Genomic DNA, 24,551 nt, shown 5'->3' on the forward strand with positions numbered 1-24,551 from the left:
AATACTCCAGGCTACCAGCTGATCGTATTTCTATTTTCAAACAGTAACGTTTAATGCATCCCTTTCAACAAACAGCTATTCCTCCTTTTTTTTTTCTTGGACTAGTATTCTCCACCCAAGTCACAGGCACTGATTTTTCCAAGAATTATAAGGCATTAAATCYGAAAATGCTTGATTTTGGAAGTGATGCCAGTGCTATACAGGGACACTGCTCTCGCTGCCACTGCTAAGGTATTAGCACATTCCCAGGAAACCAGACTGGGCCCAGAGCAGGACTAAACTGCAGAAGCAGTATTTTCCTTCTGGCTGCCTTTTAACAATGAATGCAAAGGCATATAGGCTTTTATGCTCTTTGAATGTTTCTATTCAAATCTTTCCATTCAAAAGCCTTTTTTTTTTCTTCCCCCTCAACTGCCCATCATGAAAACAGAGGCTAAAAAGCAACCGGTCCTGTTCTGAATCATGACTGTGGCTACGACTGTGCAATGGTGTCACCTAAGGCGTGACATTTTTGCTTGGCTTTTCCACCTCTTTCTAGACAAGAACAAAATAATCTCAGTATAGAAAATCCTGCACTTTTGAGGTGTTTCTTGGGAAAAGAAAGCATCCAGCATGATGGCTGCACCAGGCTAGAGACAGGCTGACACATCTAACTCTTCTGTAAGTTTTTAAGCTTGCAATTTTATTTCCTTAGGGTCCTGCTGCTGTATTCCTGTTGGGCAGGGTGCCACAGCGGAGTGACCAGCTGAACCTCTACAACCCCATGAAGTCTCCTTGTCCTTTCTGGACACTGCACCATCCCTCACTGAAAGGTATAACTGTCCCCAGAGGGGCCCAGGGACCAACTTGATCMAACCTCAGAAGTTTTCAAGCCTGCCATGCTGGGATATTTGTGCAGGCGTGCTGGATCTCTGTGCCCAGCTGTAAAAAGTTGCTGAATGAAGAGAAAAAAAAGAAAATAATGTTGCATTCTTGCCCTTCTTACTTACAATCAGATGTTTATGAAGCAAACAAGCCCCGAAATATGCAGACTTCCCTGCAGGGCCTTGGAGAGGGTGCGCAGTCAGCAGAGCTCCCTCGGATATTTAGTCTGAAAGTTCAGCTGTAAATGTCAAGCAGTCACATAGAAAAAGGAATGAAAATGCCCACTTTGGGGCAGAATATGCAGATTATTCTGTGACAGAGGTTGCGATTTAGATTTCCTTACAAGCTTCTTTCCCTTGGTGCAGGGCTGGTAATCAAGAACTGCTACATGCCAGGCACCACTTCCTGGGGGATTTCCTGCACTGCCTCATTTCTGCATCACGGCTTGCAAATGTTTACAACTCTCAGGGCTGTTGCAAGGAATGAATCTTTGCACTTTGAGTTTGAAAATAACTGCACGCTATACGTAGAATTGCAGCCATAGCTATGGTCACTTGATTATTGCTCAGACTGAGAGAGCTATCATGCAATTACCTGACATCCCATCTAAAAACCCTCTCCCTGTTAACCTTGACTAAACTGTATGCATAATCAGGCACAACTTAAAAAGCAGACAGGTTTTACAAATAAATATACCTCAGCTGATTTCACAGTTACACAAATAGCAGCCATAATTTATTCTTCATTTCTCTTTGATGTTCCCACACACTGAAAACACATGTCATCATTGCACATKATGGCAGTTCTGCTGGAAAGGAGCCAAATCCAGCACTGGTGTTAATAGGTGCAGCCTGGCAGAAGCCAACCGTGACGCAGCTGCTTCCAGCAGGGACGAAGCCCATTCAAAGCTCTGTCAARCCATAAAGGTAGTAGCTTTATACCTTTACAATAAGCATGTGCAAGTCTGCTCCCCTATTTAATTTGACACCGCTGTCTTCTTGCATGTGAAGAGCTAAATCAAAGCAGGCTGCACACAGAGGAGAGAAGGTAAATTCACAGTAGAGGTAAGGAGATTCCCAGGAAAATCCAATGGCCAGGTTTGCTTTTCAACCGCAGCCCTGCAGAGCAGCCTTTCTGAGCGGCCTATTTTAGGCTCTGACTGCAGACACAGAGTTTTCAAACGGGGGAAGTGCTTTGAGTTCAGCAAAAGAGGCTGCCGCTGGCACGAGGGTTGTGCAGAGGGGCAAGGGTGCCCTGGTGGGAAAGGTCCTCTTGCCCAGGGCAGAGTGGGATAAGTTTGGCACAGCAGAGCCGCAAGCACCGAGTCCAAGGGGACTGTGAGAGAGACTCATGCCCGCAGATGCTGTCCTTGTCCTTCTCCACTTCTGGGCACGAGCCCAGGAAAAGGCTGCTTCAGGCCCAAGAATTTTGAGCCACGTTTATTAGTTGCTGCTGGAGGCTTCCCAAGAGCTTGTGATGCCCAAATCCCAGGGGGCATGCTGTGGGAGTTAAGGTCTCGCCTCCCAAAATGSGCTGCCCTTCCTGTGGAAACGAGCACACGGGGAAGGCCCAGGCCAGGGCAGAAATTCTGTCTCTGGAAATGTGCACTAGGCAGGGCCCCAAGAAGGCTGCAGCTGCAGGCTCAGCCTAAGAGCAAAGAAGGGCAAGTTTAAGGGGCAAGAGGGGCACGACAGCAGTGAGAACTGCCAGTGAGAGGCAATAAACACTTAAAACCATTAAAACCATTAAAACCATTAAAACCATAACTCAAAATAACATCTTGACCGGCAATTAACTGGGCTGCGGAGCGTTCCCCACCGGTTGCTGCTCATCTAGTCCACAGCTGAGCTCGTTCTTCCAGGTCCTGCCAGTTCTCCTGAGCCGCTTCCAGAAGAGCGAGAGAGCATGTTAGTTATTCAGGCCCGTCGTTTGGTAGGGAAATGCTCCAGGTGGGACGCCCCGCGTCGCYTCCACATCAGAAGAGCAAAACTCTCTCCTCTCCTTATCTATGGATGAAAGGCCGATGCTGGCCTCACGCTGGYGTGGGCCCTTGACATCCTCGCTGGGCACCCACCCCACTATCTGACTAAAACCTCACAGCACCTCGCACGGCGCCTTCCCAAAAGCTGTGCAATCATCTCAGGCTGCAGCCTAAAGCTCCTAATGGCCAGCCCTTGGCTCCTCACACGGAGCTACGGAGCAGGAGGGTGCTCAGCCAGGGCATAGAGGAGAGGACAGGAGAGGACATCTCAGGCGGCTGCTGCTAATGAGCGAACCATCTGTCTTTCTTCCTGGTGAAAATTAGCTATTTATGCTGACATTTCCTTTTTCCCCCACACAGCTTTTTCTATTGCTGGCCATAGTATTTTAAAGTGATGTAATCTAATTTCAATGGTAGTAATTGTCAACATTTAGGGAAAAAAATAGCAACACGGATAACTGTTGCTATCCTAGCAAAGAGAAAAATAAAAAAGTACGATGCTCTTAAGAGAGAAAAGATGAAAGCTAGTCAAGCCTGTAAGTCCCACTACAACCAAGTGGCACTGGTAATAATTACACTAATTTAAAGAAAACTATGGCCACAGCTATGAAAGGAGTAGCTAGTGCTGAACTCTTCATATGGATCCTTCTTCTACCACAAACAACAGCAGAAGAGCTGATGGATGCTAATTAGGAAAAGTAAAGGAAAAGCTCACTGTCAGCAAAAGCTTATCATAAATACATAACCTGGGACAGGCTCTCCCTGGTCTTTCTCAACCAATTTAYGTCTCTTAACAGGAATGAGTCCATTTCAGGGCAGGAGATTGTCCTTGAATGCCTGCAGATGTGAGCACTGCTTCAGCAGAGAGGTAAGGAGAGGATACGCAGGCCAATTAAGTGGTCCATCCATCTTTCAGGAGGATGTCCCCACAGCAGCTGCCGCCAGCTGCTCCAGAGGAGSGGGTAAGAAGCCTCATGCCGAGATATTAAAGGACAGCCTGCCTGGGAGAGGAAGTCTCCTATTTATTATCACCAGCCATAGACTAGCTTTGGTCCTCAGCATGAAGTCTGTGGCCCTTTCAAGGCTTTGAAGACTTTATCTTTCTTACAGTCCTAAATATTAGCAGCTAGCCAGTGGCTATGCACCTCTGGCAAATGTGAATATTCTGCCGTGTAAAAAATGAGCCGCATTGAATTGCAAAATGGGGCCTGAAGCGCGTGAGTGGTTTTGTATTTACGCTCCCTTTGATCTGCGGGCTCAGATGAGCCGGCATGGCCCGATTCAGACCTCGGGGGGGAAGTCGGGGAAGGCTTCACCTGCTTTGTAGGATGAAAGCGTAGACCTGGATGGTCTCTCYCCAACCTCTTTCGAATAAATTTTCATCTGACCTGAGCCCAGACCTTTGTATACGGTTGTAAGCCAGTCAGCGAATAAGGAACGTTGGATTCGGACTTAAGTTTGGACTTCCACGAGGCAAACATGTCCCCCAAATCAGCAGCCTTTGCTGAGGAGCTTTGCCAGCAGCAGCATTTCCTGATGTCCAGCAAATTGAAAGGGCAATGCCGCTGTCCTAACGGGGTCCCACAGGGGCACACAGCTCGCAGCGAGAGGCAGCCCCGATCCCTTCGCACCGAGGCCTTCCCACGGGCCCCTGAAATGTTGGTGTCGCGCAAGGAGAAGCGCTCGTGCTAATCCCGCTTCTCTGGGATGCACCAGCTGTCAGGGGCCAGCAGGACATGGAAATAAAGGTAAAAATCAACACGGTACATGAGCTACATCTCTTTGAATAGCTTTTGCTTCACAAGAGCTTTTCCATGTACCAGAGGGCTGGATCTGCCCCATGTATAAGAAGGAAGAAGCTGGTCGCCCCTGTTTGTACAGCTGGGCCCGAGAGCCAAAGCACTGCAGAAAGTTAACAGTATCCCCAACTTTTCTGTCATCAAGCAACATAAAATACCTAAATGGGAACTGCCAGAAGTAGCAAAGCTGGCATGAACTTGTGTTCTCACGGTGAGCAACACTTAAACAACTCTTGCTTGTTTTGCTCTTGGTCTAAAGCACCTTGAATATGTCTGCTTGTTTCTAATGGCACTTGAGACAACTGTTCCCAGAAAGCTGCTTTGCTGAGAGGGGACTTAAAAATAAAAACCATTTTGTTGATATTCTTCTGTTTTTCACTGCAGCTGAATGCAAAGTTTGAACAGACCTGGGAAAATGTACGTCCTACACAGACTTTCCTTTTCCTTGTTATTTTCTTTCTATGCACTGAAAATGCAGCTGAAGGCATAAACAGCTGCAGTACTGCAAGCTATAAATATATTGCTTAGGCTGGAACGCTGCTGGGATGATTGGGATGACTTTTTCCAAAAAGAGCTTTTCAGAGATAATTGATAGAGCAGATTTTCCTGCTCCTTTAAGAAAAGAGAGTACTCCAGGTATGTGTGCATCAAATGACAGAACACATATTTCTGGTTTTACAATCTCGAAGAGGAGGATAAAGACCTAACAAAATCTTCACAATAACCCAAAGTATGTCTCGGCAGCTCTCTTCCAAGTAGTTCCTTCTGGGGACATTAAACAACATGCCAATTTAATTTTTTTACTAAATGATGAGCCCAAACTGCATYGACAGCAATGTGGCCCAGGAGGGAGGATTAAAGACAGCCTAGTTTCTCACAGGCATCTGCCTCCACGCTGGCTAAGTCTTATTTCATCTGAGAGCCACCGACCCAGGAATATGGAAGATATTGTTATAAAAAGGCTACACTTCACAAAATGGAAAAATTAAACAGAGCAACACGAGGTGGAGGAACCCAAGTAACCTAATCCATGAAAACTGGGCATGAAAACTGGCTACTCCTACAGTCGTGAAGGAGAATATTTGACCATTGTGCCTGGTGGGAAGGCCACAGACAGCTAAGGGGAAGAAACTCTCTTTTCTGCTCTGCCATGCAAACTACAGGCTATTGCCCGAAGGGACATAGTGTTATTATGGGATGGAGAGGGAAGCAAATTTTAGGACGGTGTAAAGCTTAGCCAGTTTGCAGATTGTCTCTCTAGGAAGACGAGATACCAAATATTGTAGGCTCGCTTGCTGAAAATGGGTGGGAAAATAAGCACAGGGAAAAAGAAGGTGCCACTAGACAACCCTCATACTTATTCTTTTTTTTTTTTGCATTGTTTATATATCTCCATAGATTAATGTACACAGACATTGAATGCACTGCATCTGTATATTCTACACATCCTGCATCTGGACATTTTATTTATAGGGTTGAGTAAGAGGATKGGTTCTCCCCTATTACAGCCCACAGTGTGCTCAATGTCACTCGACAATCTCCCATTTTGACATTAATTGCTGTAATCAGATTCACCTATTTAGTGCTCACACAGCAAATGACCTCGTCACATTAAGTTTTCTGGAATGAAAAGTAAAAAAAAAAAAAAAAAAAAAAAAAGGAGGGGCCAATATGCCAATATTGAATTCAAAGATGGGAAATCACGGGCCTGTTTCCAAAATGTTGTTCTGGAAAACTCATTCTGGAAAACTCATTCTGAAATGATTCCAACTTTCTGGACAGAAATCAAATGCAATCCAGTAAAATCACCTCAAACTATGAATGCTGAGCACAGAAGGAGGCTGCTTGCAAAGGGAATCGGGAATTGTTCCAGTGAGCCAGGAGGGCATCTAACTTCTGAGAACTAGCTGGGTCTCTCTTCCAAAAGTTGTCATTACAGCCAGAATATCGCTGGCTTGAAAGAAGGCCTAACACAAGGGGCTTCCTCATATCTATGTACGAGTGACAGGGTATGTGAGACCTYCATAGGCATCCCTGGTGTCAAAAGCTCCTCCAAGGCTGGGCTTTAGCAGGACACGTCTTTCTCAGCAGCAACACGGGTGCACTTTTTTGGCCATGTGCAGAACTGCAGTTACAACACGAGGCTGCCCTCCTTCTTCAGAACTGTACTGACACAAAAATAAAAAGCAGCTTTGAAACCTGCCGCTCAGGTGAACAGAAAGTTATAGGTCTGTAGGGCCCTGAAACGAGCTACGCTTCACAGGRACCACGGGAAGCAGCCTTAAAATAGCAAAGATGAAATGCAAAGCTACGTATGACTAACATGTTCACGCCCTGGTAAACTGCAGCCTCCGACAGCTGAAGACGTCTCGAGGCAAGTGCGAGTGTGATGGGCTCGGGATTATGTTGTGGAGGCTTCCAGGCTGGCGAGCGGGATGTTCCCTGGCACATAAGGGAAGAGTGACCCCGATGCCGGCCGCGCGGTGCTGCTCAGTGGTGCAGGCCGAGCTGCAGCTCCTGCTTCCCGGCCAGGCCCTCGCGAGCGCCTCACGCTTGGAGTTACTTGTTTCTGCTCCTTCGGGAGAGGGATCTCCTTAATTTAGCTTTGAATTCTGGAATCAAAGCTCAACAAGTGGTCTGAACCCCAACTACATGACTGCGAATTTTAACGTGTGTGATATATGCACAACATTCTGGAAAACGCCCGGAAAAATCCCTACCATCACATTGAAAGTAAATGAAAGAATCAAAGGCAGAAACCAGCTTTGGAAGTTGCTTTTGTCAATGTGCAGGAGGCCAACATGAAACTTCTTCTTAGTTTGGACATTAAGTTTATCATTCCAAAGCTAAGAGGCAGAGTGTATTGGGAGAACAGTGCCACAAGCAAGTTAAAGGGAGATAACTGGATGGCAGAGATTGTAAATGCTGCCAGCCTTTTCCCAGCTGGCAACATTCCCCCAACTCGCCTGTACATGCCGTGGGGTCACAGCACAGCAAACTCACGGTGCTCAAGAACTTCCGAGGTACAAACACAAAATGCCTTTTCCATCACCTTCAAACACTTACTTCAGGGGTTTTGTTTCCGAGCACTCAGTAGTGACCTATAGGTCCGAAGAATATAGGTCTGATACTAGTAATTCTCTGCTATTTGGTGTCCTTGGATATTGGCTCACCAGCCTCCAGAAACCTCAAAACTTTCAATTTTTCTGCCTCATGAGCTTTTGGTAGAGACCCCACCACCTCACACGCAAATGCTTCCTTCTCAAACAGGCCTTAGATCCCAGATGGTCCATGCCACCCTCTACTCTTTCACCCCCATGAGCAAGGACACCTTTGGACTAGATGACCTCTGGAGGTCTCTTCCAASCTGAAGCATTCTGTGATTCCGTGATTCTAAGTGTCTCCACACGTAGTTCACCTCGATGCTGGATTCTCCCCACAGGAAGCGTCGCAGCCGAGCCGAGCTGAGCTCTGCAGCACCGTGTCCGTCCCTGTCACATCCCAGAGAAGGAGCAGGGCTGAGTCTGACACCAAACACGGGGTGCCGAGCGGGGCTCCCCCATTGCACAGCCCCGCTCCTAAATCCCCATGTGATCCCGCAGCCCCCAGGCTCCACAAGCGGCYGGAGATCTGCTGGGCAGCTGCTTCTTGCAGATACCTCCCCACGCAAATCCTGTTTACTCCAACTTTGCATGGAAGCTGCAGAGCAGCATTTAATCCTATTTCACTCTAGCCAGGATTAAGCTTATACATCAATGAAGGCAGGCTAACCCTTGCTAAAAACCCTCGTTAAAACCATGCAGCGGCTAATCAGGAGCCTATCTTTCCAAGCTACAACACCGTACGAGCAACAGAGAGCAGAGCTGGTCTGCCCAAAAACAGGGCTCTGGAACTTCCTAGAAATTATCTAAAGTTACCTTTGCTTCATTGGGAGAAAATATTACAAAGATTTTGGTTTGGTTGAATTACTGATTATGTTTTCATCAAGTAATTTTCCTTTGTACCAACAGTACGCAGCAAGATGATACTGGGTACTTAAATTTAATTAAGTTTACCAGAGAAAAATTATATAAGCAACTGCATTACTAGGATGTCCTATTTTTAATTAAAGTTCCCGAGGAGAAGATAAGCATCGAGTAAGAAAAGCCAGGCATGTCTGGAAGCTGTATTGAAAACAATGTCAGACGCCAGAACGCTGCAGAAATGGGCATTTGACATTTGGATGAGGATTTCTAGTAACTTGGAGGAAAGAAGACTGGGGTTGTGGAGTTCCAGTCTAGGAGGGACTGAGATGTAACATARCTTGTGCTAGGAGTTTGGGGCTGTGAAACTTTTCAGCTTCAATAATGAGTATTTTTTTACATCGAACCGAGCGAGACAGCTGTGTGTTCCCCCGGGAAACAAGCTGGGGGGATCAGCAGCAACGCCCCAAACAGATGCTGAACCCTACGGTTCAGCAAATGCTGCAGGAAATCCCTCCAGGCTTGTGGGACCCCAGGTAAATCTCCAAATTCCGCATTCRCTGCATCCTAAATCCAGTGCTGCATTCATTCCTAAAGCCCATGGTAATATTTTTCCTGGTATTACAGGTCTGGCTGCTCTCTTCATACAGCTGCATGTCTCGGTCTCTTTGACCCTCCCTAAATCCTTGCCCTCAGTGATAATCATGTRGCAATAAGTTTTGCAGACTGGTGACTTGTTTACACTGTCTGCAGAGTCAGTGGCTCTGTAATAGCTTGTGCCCCGGGGGACCTGCTGCGCCAGGATAAAAGTCACTTCATCCTGGAAGGGAAGAGCAAAGTAGGAGCTTTTGTAAAACGTCAGCGCTGGAACTTTTTCTGCAGTCAAYGCTGAAGAGCAGTGATGGGGGATTAAAGATTATTGTTAAAAGCTGTGATTTGGAGGACTGTGAATGACAAGTGGCTCCAACAAGGCAAAAATCCGTTCCCCTTCCCCCGTTATAATCCCCATCAGAAAAGGAAAATAAAACATAAAAGCTGCATTCAGATATATCCCTGCACTAAGTACTACAGTTGCACTTGACAAGTAACTATTCACTACATATTAGCTGGATCTCAATGTCCAATGTCTATCCCTACTCTAGAGATGAGGAACAAACAATATTAAATGCTTAAAATACTTSTGTGTTTCACTGTGCCCCAGTAGTAAGTCTGCGATACATGGAAGAACTATAGTATGTAATTTATTAACTTCAGCAAATTACAGAGATATCCCCAAATTTAAAACATTCTTGCAACCCCAAATACATGTCACTAAACATTGTGAAATATTTTCCTTTTATCTTTGAAAGCAGGCAAAGRCTACTCATACGCTAGGTAGTCATAGTGGTTAAAAGTGGGTTTAACACTGCTAGAAATTCTCGCATATACAGCAGCCTTTTGCCTTCCTGATTTTTCTCAATTACTGCTTTCTTTCCAGTAGTTATAACAGTCACAAGTATTAATTTATCTTCAACATGCTCTTTCTTGGTTATTAATTAATTTATCTTTTCCTGCTGCTGTGCAAATCTCCTGGAAGTCRGTGGAGAACATCCTGAAGCCCGACTGCATCAGGAGAGCCACCACCTTCTGCCTGAAACAAGTCTCACACGAGGACTCCATGGGTGTGGTCCAGCAGCAATTTGCATGTGGCTATTCCCTAACACACCCTCATATGAAAATAAGGCATCGATGTTTATACCATCACAGGGAATGCTGTAAACACCATGAGATCACCACACTGCATGCACTTTGCAACAGAAATAGGGCCTGGATAACACGGGCAGATGAATGCTGCCACGCAAAGCAACTTCAGCCCCCCAAAAGGGGRGGTCTCTTCCAACCTCTGCTGCACCAAAGGACAAATGGCAATTGCAAACACAGAACAGAGTGCTTATATTTCATTAGGGCGAGGAAGGAAATTCTGCCTGCCCTCTGATAGCTGCTCGTGCCAGCTGAAAGTGAATTTATGGCATAATTGCAATTACAATCCCTCTCACTAYTCCCCTGCTTGTGCTGAGCGTCGTTTTGCTGATGCAAATTTCTCATGTTTTATATCTGAAAGGGCTCTTCTGTTGTGGCAGTCCCACTCTTTGGACCATCAGCCTCTAAAACTCTGGGCATTGCAATCCTCATCCCCCTCCTCGTTCCCTTTCATGAAAAATTGGCAGGAAAACAGAGGACAGCTACAAGGCCAGCTATGCATCTCCTAGGAATTGCAAGCCTCCTTGCATTGCTACAGGTGGATTTTCTCTTTATGCTTGGCTCCAGCATCCCTGACTTGAGCAGCACGTACTAAATGGTTTAAAAATACCTATGTATTTTTAAATACATAGCAGCCAGAGGAGGAGAAAGGGCAACCTGCACCCTACAGGTTGGCAAGCAGCACAAGTGCCCCATGCAGCAGCAAATCCACGCTGCTCTGCAAGAGGMAAGTTTGTGCTTTGTGTGGAAATGTTGTTTTCATTCCCCTCAATGTTCAACACAGACAGGGAAAGCCTCACGTTGGCTCCAATCCTCATGCAGACTAATGCATGAGGTGGCTGCAGCCCGGGGCAGTAGCTGGTGGGGTGGTGCCTTCCCTTGGATGTGTTATTGTAAGGGCARGCAACCTCCGCTGATTATAGCGGAGGGGAGGACGTTTGTGCCAAGGAATACAATCTGTTCAGCAGATTATTTTTTTTTAACTTGTTTATGAACAAACCTGATGCCTGCTGAGATTTCAGGGCTGGCCGTCATAAAGTAGAGTTATGGGGAAATGAAACAAATTGCCTTYGAGGGCCCACTTGATCAAACAGTGAGCCCCAGATGCTGCTTTTCATATAATTTTTGAGCACTGAAATGCCCTTTTAAACTGCCCTTCCCATTTGACCTCAGCCCGRTTTCAGTCATCACCTGTGGCCACAAAGCTCCATCGAGAAGCTGTGGGATTGCAGGGATTGCCAAGAGATGCTCATGGGCAGTCTGAAAGACAGAAATCCCTCAGTAAATCCAGCCCTCCAGGAGAATACACCAGTGCAAGGTATTGGAATAGGGACATTTTACCTAGCCCTATCCAAATTGCCTTATCGAACCTCGTGCACCTGTTTACTGTTGAAACATCAAACTAAAATAATTGGTGCCTTGATACATGTGCATTCATCTGAAGGATTCATGAGGCCTATACAAATAATCAATTGTTTGGGACAGGAAACAAATAGTTTTTCTTTTATTCGGCAGTCTGCCTGCAGAGATTGTCACTGTTTCCTCTGACGGCTTGAATTGCCCTCCCTGTATGGCCAGCTCCTCTTTAAAACCTGCAAGCAGACAGCAGCCTGACCTTTAAGAGCCCCAGGGAGCCCATTCCCTTGGCAATTATGTAAGTACTGACACCAGTTTCTGTATTTAACATTCACATGAACTCCCATCACAGACCAAAAGTGCAACTGTCCATCACAGGCATCCTATATAGGCAGATTTTGACTGATCATACAGCCCGGCTTGGATTGCTTGCAAAAAAACCCAAATGCACAGTCATAGCCCTGCAGTCATTTCATTATGGTAAATCTTTCACTTGAAAATAATAATAGGGAAAATAGAAACTCAATAAATCCTTAATGGTGCCTAGTTGCTTTTATAGTGTTACACAGTAAAAAAAATAATTCTTGCAAATATTTGACTGCCAGTCTCATTTAAGAGCTTAAACCTGTCTGAGGTAGAGCAGAATTTAAGAGCTAGAGTAGAAATATTGCTAATAATGGTTTTGCTTGTAATGGCTTGATTACAGACCATCAGGCATGAGCAACTGCAACACAAGAAGCTCCYGAAAGTTATAATTGAATCGGAAGCATCTCGAGGCTTTTCATTTCTCTTCCCCCATTACAGATCTTCTGAGCCTRTATTACCACATCCTCCTGGCCCAGCACTTGGGAGACAAGAGTAAAATGAGACTTTGGTGGTGGGTGATTTATCTGAACTATTTCCTCTCTCGACTGCTTCAGCATTTCCGGAAATCTCATATTCTTTCCATTCTCGTCTTTGATGAGCAGCTAAGGAAAACTCAATCCCGGAGCCTTGGAGCAAGCAGCAAAATAACCAAACGAGGAACTAAATAAGTTTCAGCCTAGGAAATGGATGGAAAATAAGGCTTCAGGTTTAAAGAACAGATTGCAATATGATGCGAGTGACAACCTTTGCATCCTAATTACTGCTCCCGTCCCCTTCAATTATGTCAGCCCCTGACCTGGAATAATGTTGCTAGGATCCAATCAACACCCGCACTTACAACTAGTTAACAGAGTGTCGGCCTCAGCTGCGACAGGCCACTTATATACTAATAAATGCCTTTATTAGTAGGCAAGCCCCATGAAACCTGGCACTCTTCATTGCTGAGAATGAAATACGGAGTGTTTCAGGAAACTGAACATAATGCATGGAAAGTGTGGGGTTTTTTTACCTCTTTCTCTCTTGCTTTGTGTTTGCCAGGAAAAAATCACGTAAAAATTTTATGAGATCTTTCTGTTAATTCAAGGTTGTCTAAAGATGTCTCRTACCAGTGAATATCACAACCACTGRTCTGCTATTGCCATTACGTCCGAGGAAAGCGTCAGCTGAGCCAGAATCTGAAGCACGTGTGAAATGCTGGTGCCCACAAACCTCTTCTTTCTGCTTGGAAAAAGCTACTTTCCCTTTGACCAGAGAGTCACAGGCACCAAAGTACCCCAAAGCCAGGCTTCCTCTTATTCCTCTTGCAGCAAAGGCACAACGGCGCTCAAGTGGCCCACAGTGGCACAGTGCGTGTTCATACCGACTTGGTAGGACACTGCTTTGTGCAATGAAATACTTGTTTCTTCTCCCAGCAATTTCATAGCAAGAGAGTGTGCACAAAGAAAGCCAACTGGACATGTGCTGTTGTTTAATCTTCCCATTCAGAACTGCAGAAACTCCTATTTTCTGCCTTTTTTTTTCCCCCAAATAATACATATATTCAGTAGAAATCTTCAAAACCTGCCTAGATGCCACCCTGTGCCACATGCTCTAGGTGATCCTGCTTGAGCAGGGAGGTTAGACTAGATGATCTCCAGAGGTCCCTTCCAACCTCAACCATTCAACATACAATTATTTCTCTCACAACAGTGCTGGCAAAAAGAAGCAAGGGGTATCTCTGAATCAGTGCTCCTGGTGTTCTGGGAGATACCTAAATTGCCATCATCTCCTCTATGGCTGTCTGGGCTGATGGATAATCTGTTCCAAGAAAATTGCACAAAACCTTTACCCAAGAATGAAATCAACACTCTGTAGGATGAAAAAAAAAAAGGCTTAATTATTCACTGACATGTTGTCTTTCATTCCCTCTGGTCTTATAGATTACAGTCAAGACCAAAATGGAAGTGACAAATTATCTCAATAAGGGACTGTTCTTGCAGTATTTTCAGAGAAATAGAGAGCAGGCAGAACAAGCAATAGCACAAAAAAAAAAAAAAAAAATCCTCCTTTTTAAGATGTCTGTTTTAAGATATCTGTGCTTAAAAAAAAAAAAAAAAAAATCCTCCTTTTTAAGATGTCTGTTTTAAGATATCTGTGCTTGCCTGATGCCCTAAAAAGGCAAGCAGAGAGTCCTCACAGTGGCTGTAAGCTACCATTTTGGAATGGCAGAGCTCAGCTCTGGGCACTGCAGACTGCTGGCCCAGGCTGTGCCCAAAGCCCTGCTCTTCAGAGCTGCCAGGGCTGGTGTCCAAACACTGGGAAGTTGAGGGTCCAACTCAGCATCCCAACTGGCATTATACACAGAAAAATTATAAGCTAAAGATGACCCAAGTGGAGCAAAAGATGCAAGAATCCCACCAAAGACAAAAGAGTAAAAGCAGAAGGAAGAACTTTTCTKTTCGTTTCACCAAACTAATTCCTTGTCCTTTTTTTTTATCTGTGTAAAATGTAACTCAGTCACACACACTGATAGCTGACCACTGAAGGACACTGTGGAAAATTTAAGGTCTGCCCATCGTAACGGTCAATTTTGATGGATAATGGCCAATATATTCAAAAGCAACAGATCCTCTCTCTCAACCTGCTTCTTGCATGGATGGGATTACAGTGACCTGGCAAAAAGGGGACTCTTGAAGTGGCAGACTGAGGATTAAAAATTTTCCCTTAAGTAAAAGACCATTCTCAACCTCTATCACTTTTTTCCTCCTGGCAAGTGATTTCCACCACTTCTCATCTCTGTAAATGATTTAGGACCTATTTTTTATCTATCCCCAGACTAGTATTATAAGCTTCCCATATGATTGCCCACAGAGCTTAGGATACCTATGGCAACATGTCCTGTATCTTCTGGTTAGAACAACCAACATATTAATAAAGTCTCTGTAGAAGACACATGGGCAAGGCAATGGGAAACCAGAAGGACCAGACTCTGGATAACTCGAGAGTTCAACTCTCAACTGGTTTTGATAGAAAAAGATATATCATAGGCAGCAAGGAATGTTAAAGAGAAAAGCAACTTACACGCTATTAGATCCAAACATGCCTTAAAAATTTTACATCACACAGGAATTACTTCATTCCCTTCGTCATTGCTTTGAACTTTCATGTTTTGACATCACTGAGTGCAGGGAGAGGTGTGCAAGGGCCCAGGCAGTGGTGGGGAGAGCTCAGCAATCTCCATGAGACCCAGATTCCTTCAGCCAGCAGAGCTGACTGCAGCAAAAGCCTGCTCAGGAGATTGACTGTAACTATTTTGGAGCGATCCCTGAGAAACAGGCCTTAAATAGAGCAGTGCATACGTCTGGCAGCCTCAGGTGGATCATTCTGCTCCAGCCCACGCAGATATTATGTTGATGGCCCTAAATATCAACCCAATTTACCTTCTCCCGATCCAGCTACTCTTACTGGAGCAAAAATGTAAAAGATCCAGGTAAGAGTATCTTGCAAAACTTAAGTTCTTTAGGCTCTGGCTTTCATCTTGCAACAAAATATATGGTGAAGAGAAAAGGAAATGTAGAAGTAAGAGATAACATATCTAATATGACCAGACAGCGGAGTTTTATTAGATTCAATGAACCACCACATTCTCAATTACCGCTACTAAAAGAAACTTCAGATTTTCTCACATCAAGGCACAAAACTAACACCAAATCCAGTGAAGCCTTCAGTGTGTGTCCTCCCACAGAAGGGAATGTCTCCTTCCTCAGCATTTCTTAACAGTCTGAGMGCAGGAACAAAAATGTGACAGCCTTGCAGAGCTCCCTGACAATCTACCTGCAAGCAAAATCTATGGGGAGCAGTGGGGTGCAAGCAAGTACATAAAATGCTCTAATGTGAATGGGACAAGGGYTCAAGCACTGCAAACTGTCACCACTTCGGCATTTATGGGGTTTGTCCAAACATAAAGAGGAAGCTATTGGCTGGGTGCTGTAGAACGAGCTGATCAGAGGCTGCCTGAAGACTCCCCGCTGCACGGTCCCGCTTCGAGCCCTTGCTGAATCCATTAGACCTTGGGCCTAGACCTCAACTGTGGCAACGAGGTAGGCCTAATGGCGAATTGCTATACGAGTTCTCCATTTCAACGCACTAACTTCACTGGGGAGACCTTCTTTAGGTCTCCCTGGGATTCCTTAGGGATCTAGGCACGCCGTGACACAGGGCCAGGCCCGCCATGCTGCCGGGCTTTGGGCAGAGGCGGCGCCAGGCACGTGCGAGTGGGAAAGCACARGGCCGTCATGTGCGGCAGCGCCAAGCTCGGCACGACTATCACATCTCACCCGCCTCGCTCGTCTTCTGACAGCTTGAGTAGCGTGGTGTTAATAATTCATATGTTAGCTATGCAATGAGGTACATTCGCCTCTTAAAAATAGAGCTAGAGGAGCAAGCGTGAATAATTAATGGACAAAGAGAAATAATTGATTAACCCCTTCAAAGGAGGGCAAAGCCATCAGTGGCATGGGCTATTTTCACCTGCCTGAACGCCTGCAGCCCCCGAGGCTGCCAATGGATCCGTGCGGCAGCGACGCGCGCGTGYGGCGCCACAACGAACGCTGAGGCCGTGGGCCGGCCCGGCGCTTCCCTGGGACCAGGGCCCTCTCCCCAAGGGCTGCTCAACAAGTTCAACAAGGGCAAGTGCAGGGTCCTGCACTTGGGGAGGAATAACCCTGGACACCAGCACAGATTAGGGGTCGACCTGCTGGAGAGCAGCCCCGCAGAGAAGGACCTGGGTGTCGTGGTGGATGACAAGCTGACCATGAGGCAGCAGTGTGCCCTGGTGGCCAAGAAGGCCAACGGGATCCTGGGGTGCATTAAGAAGAGCGTCTCCAGCAGGTCGAGAGAGGTGATCATCCCCCTCTACTCAGCCCTGGTGAGGCCACATCTGGAGTACTGCGTCCAGTTCTGGGCTCCCCAGTACAAGAGGGATGTGGAGCTGCTGGAGAGAGTCCAGCGCAGGGCTGATGATCAGAGGCCTGGAACATCTGCCCTATGAGCAAAGGCTGAGASAGCTAGGCCTGTTCAGTCTGGAGAAGAGAAGGCTGAGGGGGGGACCTGATCAGTGTCTATAAATACATCAAGGGAGGCAGTGAGGAGGAGGGGGSCGGCCTCTTTCCAGTGGTGGCCAGCGATAGGACTAGAGGAAACRGCCACAAGCTGAGGTACCAAAAGTTCCCCAGGAACTTAAGGAAACAYTTCTTGACAGTGAGGGTGACAGAGCCCTGGCACAGGCTGCCAAGAGMGGTTCTCTGGAGATCTTTAAAACCCGCTTGGACGCAGCCCTGTGCCCCGTGCTCTAGGTGACCCTGCGYGAGCAGGGGGGTTGGACTAGATGACCTCTGAGGTCCCTTCCAACCTTAAGCGTTCTGTGATTCTGTGATTCTATGATTCTGTGATTCTATGCTCCCGCTCCGAGGGCTGCCGCCAGCTCCCTGCCATCCCGCCGAGCAGGGCCCCGGGCGCCGGGCTGGAATTGCGGCGGACGCAATAGGAAAACAGTTGGCATCGGCTCGCTGCTAGGCAGCCAAAGCAGGGAACAAAAGCTGCGTGTCACGGGGCCGGCTTCGCCGCCGCTGCCAGCTTGAGCACAGAGTCCAAGGGACAGAGCTTTCCACAGGTTGTGGCCTTTCGCATTCAGCTGGGGCTCCCTCATAGGCTAGAGACCGGATTCACAAAACAAACAAGCAAGAAAAAAAAACCCACCGTACTCGAAGTTTTGCTACCCTTTTTTTTCTGCAAGAGCTTGCAAAAAAACCCACTTTAACTACACTGTTGATAGCTTAGGGGAAAGGATCAAAACTAAGCCCCAGTTTTTGCCATGAATGTTTTATAGAGATGTCAGAGTGACTCCGGTTTGTTTGCATTGTCACTGCCGAGGCTCGTGACACACGGCAGCATTATTTTTGGAAGCGGCGTGGAGCACGGGGAGAAGGATACACAGTCTGAGCTTCGTGGAGGTCGTCACCGTAGCAGTTTCACTCCTCWAAGACTTCTGCTAAATGCTAACAAATAACAGGGGAGGAACTTTGCAGTTCCTAGGGAAATTGCAGTTATTACAAAAAGATTTCTTTATAACTAGCCTGTGTCAGGATAATCACGCAGTTATGGAAGATGGTTGTTGCAGATGTCATCATCTCAATGATATTCTTCCACACGCAAAGGTGAATTGGGGTTCATCAATGCACTTAGTAATGCACTTAAGCACACACATATGAGGGAGGCATAAAGCATCTGAAAACAATGCTTTTTGTAGTTCATGGTTTTAACAGATTTTTAAAGCTTTTGAAAAGAAGAATAGTGCATTAGAAGTATGCTATAATATGGTTCCTTCAATAAATGTTTCTTTTCACTGAAACTACCCCTTTATGATATATATAGTATATAAAAATAATACATATTTGCTTGAGCCAAATGCATTCCCATGCCTTCTCTCCACCCTGCTTTTTCATTCCACTGTTTGTACAGCTCCTGAAATGGCATATTGATTATGAATCCTTTACTGTGCTTTAGGTACCAATTCATTATTTATCACAGTGAGAAAGAAAGTACCGGAGATAAAACAGTGCTGCAGTCCAACTTTTATGCAGTCAATGGCTTTTCTTAGGATTAGTGCAGATGACTTGATTACTTACAGTTGTTGCATGCAGTAACTTCTAAGCAGGGTTACCGAGTCAAACATACTGATTTTAATCACTTTTAATGTGATCACACAGTGATTTTAATCAGGCCCTTTTAATGTTATTTGAATCTACACCTTGCAAGTCTTCTCTTTGCCCTGTTTTTCAGTGAATTGCCATCACGTGAACTCACCAGTAACAACAACTAGAAATCATCTCCTACAGAAATCAAAGGACCTTTACCGCTTACTCTGTTTCACCATGGCAAGTAAGGGAGTCACACCAGAGAAGTGACTGAAGAACATCACGTGCCACCTTCCCGAACCCATGCAAAGTCCTAGTTATTGAAAACACAGGCAGTATTTTCTACAGAGGAGCATACTGCAGTAAAGGAATAATTTATCCATCAATTCTCTGTTACCTTGGACCTCATCTACGTATTTACATCGAAGAGAAAAGAGGGGAAAGCGATGTCAGATGGAAATAGCCATGTTTTACACACACACACTGCCTATCTTATGCCCTACTGAAAAGATTCCAGGCAGAGAAAATCAGACTGTCACGTACAGTTCTAAGAAGTAGCCTCCAGATGTTATTTTGCTGTATTATGTATGTTTAGCTCTACAGTTAGATTCTGCTATCACAAAAATGCTCTTTGCTGCCAGGGATGTTAAAAGGAGTCACGCACATGTATTTTGGAGCAAAATTTGTCTCTAAATAATATGCCTGAAAGGTATTTGAGCTCTTTGCATGTATTTCATTCATTTTTGAAAGAATCTGAGGGCAGCTTTTCACTCAGTTGGAACAAACATGTTAACAACACAAAAATAACCTTGACTGCAAAGCAGCAGTTCTCCGACTGTGCCTCCCAAGCGGGTGCTGGGAGAGGAGGAGAGGGTGAGCCGCGGCACAAGGGCAAGGCCATTATCCATCCAGCCTTGCATTAAAGAGCCTCRGGAGAAGCCCTTGTCCTGAAAAACCCTACAGGCATCCTGGGAAATCCCATTTGCAGCAYGTGTTGCCTTTCCTCGCAATCTAAGCATCCTACAGAGACATCCTGGGGGCATTACCCGCAGTCCGTGGGCTTGCACTTCTCCCAAATGGAAAAAGCTTTTCCAAGCTTTTCAAAGCTCMCAAAGCTTTTCCTGCTTTCCTATTTTGCCACTGACCTTCTTGGCTGCAATGCCAAGAGCCAGAAGCTGCAGTGATGCTTCTCCATTAACTGGATGCAATTTCCTGAACAGATCCACCTGAAGGACAGTGGACAGCCCAGACAGGTGCYGCCAGGGAACAAAGTGGCACATTTCCAGGCTGCAGAGCAGGGTGGTTTGTTCTGACACCCAGTTCTGGAGGGAGGGCTGCTCGGAGTGCTGCTGCTTGCAGGGGAATTAGGCAGCCAGTGTGTAAAGGCAGTGGCACTTTCCAAGCACCATTTCAGCTGTCAGAACTTACTCTAAATGWATGGCAGCTAGATGTGAAATGAAATGTCACTCTGCCGACTGCCTGGAGCCAAGCAAGAAACTCCTGGACCACTCACAGCAGCAGGTTGAGGAGGGGAGGTGTCTCCTCCAGAGGCCTGGGTTGCTCCAGGGAAAGGATGGGTGTTGGATGTGGACTAGTTCCCATCTCCACATCTTTGGGAAAAGCTCTGTCTTGTAAATGCTCAGGAGGGAATTGCTAAGGGCTTCACATCAGTGCTGTATGGTCCATCAGTGTCCGATGGGCTCCTTCCTACAGGGCAGCTAGGAAGAATCCCATTCTGGGAACAGTCGTTTCCTTGCAATTATCCTTGAGGACACTGTATTGCTGAGCACAGACACTTGGCTCAGGGAAATGTTTCACAGGGAAACATCTCTCCTATGATCTAAGTAGAATTAAATTTAAAAGTGTACAAAACCTCTATCTACTTATCATCTTATTCAAATTGACAGAAATAATATTAAGCAATATATGTACTTGTTCATGTGRCTTTAATGGGATTCGACACGCTGGAGTGGCAAAAACCACTGGCTAAGTCATCTGGGGCCAGGACAACTTCTAGAGCAGCCACAGCCTGCTGTACAGGTGCAGAAAGAATATGTTCTTTGTGCAAGGCATTCAAACAGTTTGTTCACTGTGAGAAAACGACCCAGGGGCARACAAGAAGGCTTATCTTCTTCTTTTTAACATATGAATAGAAACCATTCAGTGACGCTCAGCCATATTACACTCCGAATGAGACAGGGGCAGAGGAGAGAAAATAATATGTGATGATGCAATTAAAAAGCATATGAGAATGAGTGGACACAGGGACATAATTACAGCTGCACAAACAACCCAATTCTGAATTGCCCTGACCTCTGAACAGTTGACTTTACATCCTTCTCCAGTTTGTTTTTTTTCTGACATCTCAATGATTTTCCCAATGAAAGGAAACTTTGGAAAGAGTTTCCTTAATATTGGCTGGCTGACCAAGTTGGATTCTTATTAAAGACCAGCATTCCTTATGAGCTCAATCAGAAAATCAGGGAAGATCAGTACCAGAAGGAATGACAGCTGACGGGACGTGCTGAGGGTAATCTGACAGTGATTGTCTTTTTTGTTTTTTCTCTTTCCTCCCAGCAGCCTATTGACTCAAATGCTCACAGTAATAACCTAGATGACATGAGGAAAAAGAAAGCATTGGCCATAGCATGTATACTTATTGAGGTTGTGAGGGTACAGAGCCTTTGCTTCTAACGCTCTAAGGAAGTAGCAGCTTTGGTAAGTCGCAGAAAATCCTAGCAAATTCCTAGAAGGGACAGCTCTTAAGGACATCCCAATTTCGCAAAGGATTTACTACAAAGAAGTGTTCACAGCAGTAGGAAAACTCAGAAGCTCTAACAGAGAAAGAAATAAGCAGCTGCCACAAGAAGAAAAAGGCATCAGAGGGAGGCTTGAATCCAGCTAAGATTTCCAGGACAAGAGAAAAAGATAGAAGTAGGTGAATGTAACTTGTGAGGGGAAATTCAATGAACTACCACGCTGCAGCAGTTTGGGAAGACTGAAGCAGAATAGCTTGATACAGTGAGTAAAGTCAAAAAATACTCAGGGAAACAGTATTACCTAGTGAAAGAAATTGCTTGGAAATAATCAGTGGAAGTATTTCAGGCAAGAGTAGCAGAGTGATGAAACCACACTGACAAGCAAACAAAATCTGAACAGTTTTTAGAGAGAATTACAGGAAGGGAGAGCACCCTTTGGCTCAGTTGAATGAAAAAAAAAAGAAGAGTGGCATGATTAATCAAAGCGAATGCCAAGGTGGTGATGATATTTAGAGGAAAACGGGAATGGTATCTAACTGGAAAACACCAGAATTGGAAAAAAAATATGTATTTGTTTAACAGCCTAATTAATCCACATCTTAGCTCAAAATCCATCTACAAGAGGGAGATGGGGCAGGCTTATTCAAGCAAAGAGACAAAGGAACATGTAGGATCACCATAAAACCCAGTAACTGGTTCTGCTCTGACCCAGAGGCTCCTTGTTTGAATCATCAGTAGAAAATGGAAAACCTCTGGACGATGGGCRGGATCTGGCAGAACAAAGCCAGACTATACCTGTTTTAGATAGAAKATGCGCAAGCTTAAGTGAGCAGGTCATGAAACTGGAATCCAGAACTGCCTGGGAGCAGCAGGGGAAGTGAATTAGCTACTACACAGTGGCAGCATAGGAGAGAAGAGCACTGTCAAGGACCTTGACAAGTGACTTCTCGTCACTCTCCCTCTTTCTTTAACTTTGTTTCTATTATTTGCAAGGCCAAGACACACCAGGAAAAGCTCTCTGGTGAACACAGAGGAAAGCCTATCTCGTATCTACTAAGGCAACAATTTGAAATTGTCCTCGTTGGGAGAAGGTGAAAATTCACATCTCAGTTAAAACTGAAGGCTTTTGAAAAAGAGATAAGAATTTTACCCAGGCTGAACGAACCTGCATATATTTCATACACACACACACAAATCTTGAAAGAAGTATCACAGGAGATAGAAAGACACACTGGGATAAAAGAATGTATAACAGCACTGAACACTGTAAGTATTCAGCAGTTCTTCAAAGGATTATGACAAAAAATGAAGGCCGCTTTAAAGAAATAGTATATAGAGACATGGGTACAATTCTTAAAGATGCATTAGCATGCAAAATACATCAACGTACTTGCCATTCCACTGCAGCAAGGAATTGGACCTGAGGGAACTATACAGCAGGACAAAGCGGACGTTAGCACTGAATTAAGTAATAAACATCAATCAGATGCGAGAAAATCTTTATGTTGATCAGAGGATGACAGAAGGGCTGAGAATAGTCAAGGATGTGATGGAAAAAATAAAGGCATATGATGACAGGAAGCTGTATCCGGGCGAGAATCCTGCCTGACTGGGTCTTGGGCGATGCTCCAGGACTAGAAGGGGAAGATGATACTGTTTCTAAGTGCCAGCCTTCAGCCAGACAAGATGCAGTGTCAGAGTGGTAAAAAGCCATATGGCCTTTGGGACACTTCTCCTCATACATGAAGGATTAACTTTCAGATCAGCGCAGCTGTAAGATACTCTTTTACAGCTTCCTATGCATTAAAAGTTTTTAAAAACACAGTTATCTGAAAACTTTTTGACATGAGAACTACACTTTTTTATATATTCTTAAGATTTTACCACAAATTTTGCAAACACATACTTATCTGGCAAAATATTGCCATGTTTCCCCAACATTTGAAAATGCRACTCCCTTTTGATCCATCCATCTTTATGCAACCTGCTGAGGTCTACATCTCCATCTTCTATCCTACTGTGACCCTCTGCAATTTTTCCGACCCCCAGAAAAAACACTGCTCATACTACAAAAGAATGGATTGCAATTTATGCCCAGCAGTGCTTTCAGAGCMTCTTATAAGTGTATCTGTCCATATGTCCTTTCCCTACTTCTCCTCCAGCCTTTGTCTCTTTCGGGAGGCACATTCACTTCCACAGCAAGGCTAGATCCACATCAAGTTGCACTGCAGCAGACAGAAAGTTGAATTATTTGGACTTCCCAGCTTTGTTTGCCTGCAGCAATTTAAGAAGCAAGACAACTTCAGCCTGGTGAGGGCTAATTTGAGAATCCAGGAGTGCTGGAGCATTTTCTTTCCCATTGCTCACACACAACTTTTAATTCTCCRACTGTTTAATCCCAAAGACCATCAAGCTGTATCTACTGGGCTTGCATGATAACCAGCAACAAACAAGACATCATGTCTGGTGCATGTCACAGTGTCAATGTTCAAAAAATAGACTAGGTACCCTGTAACTCAGTATTATACCAGTTAATCCCAGCATTCACAAAAAACATTTGAGAAAGAAGAACAGTTAAAACATTATCCCGGCTTTCCTTTTGTGACATACTGCTTACACCAGCCGACACTTGTCCCACCGTGTATAGACTGCTCCAAATCTCTTGCTCTGGATTCCTACTCCTCCTCCCTACTCTCATACGGAGAGAAATTAGACAGGGGTTGTCCTTACTAAACTGAATCAGGCTTTGTGCCAGTTGATATGCCAGCGTTGTTTGAAAGATTAAGATAACACATAATTACAGCAACTCTCTAACTCTGACCATGGCTCAGAGGATAAAGGTCTTACCTCATTGTGTTTAAATATTCTGTCTCAATCTGGTCGAAAACGGAGCAGAGGCTCCAAGCTGCCAATCCACTGTAGCGTTAAGAGAAATACAGCCCCAGACCAGGATACAGACTCTGGCAAAGAGCTCCATTTAGGACTTGGCTTCCCTTTGCCATCCTCTGCCCAGCTCACTTGCTTCCAAGGATCATCGTTTCACCCAATAT

General features: G+C 45.2%; 1 protein-coding gene across 1 annotated transcript in view; it reads right to left on the minus strand.

Moving 5' to 3' along the window:
• MTCL1 (microtubule crosslinking factor 1) overlaps window positions 1–24,551 on the minus strand; it is a 96,873-nt gene that overhangs the window by 61,213 nt on the left and 11,109 nt on the right. The window lies entirely within an intron of this gene.

The sequence above is a fragment of the Nothoprocta perdicaria genome, unplaced genomic scaffold (genome assembly GCF_003342845.1).
Source record: "Nothoprocta perdicaria isolate Ctin4 unplaced genomic scaffold, notPer1 scaffold_16, whole genome shotgun sequence".
In the NCBI taxonomy this organism is placed as follows: Eukaryota; Metazoa; Chordata; class Aves; order Tinamiformes; family Tinamidae; genus Nothoprocta; species Nothoprocta perdicaria.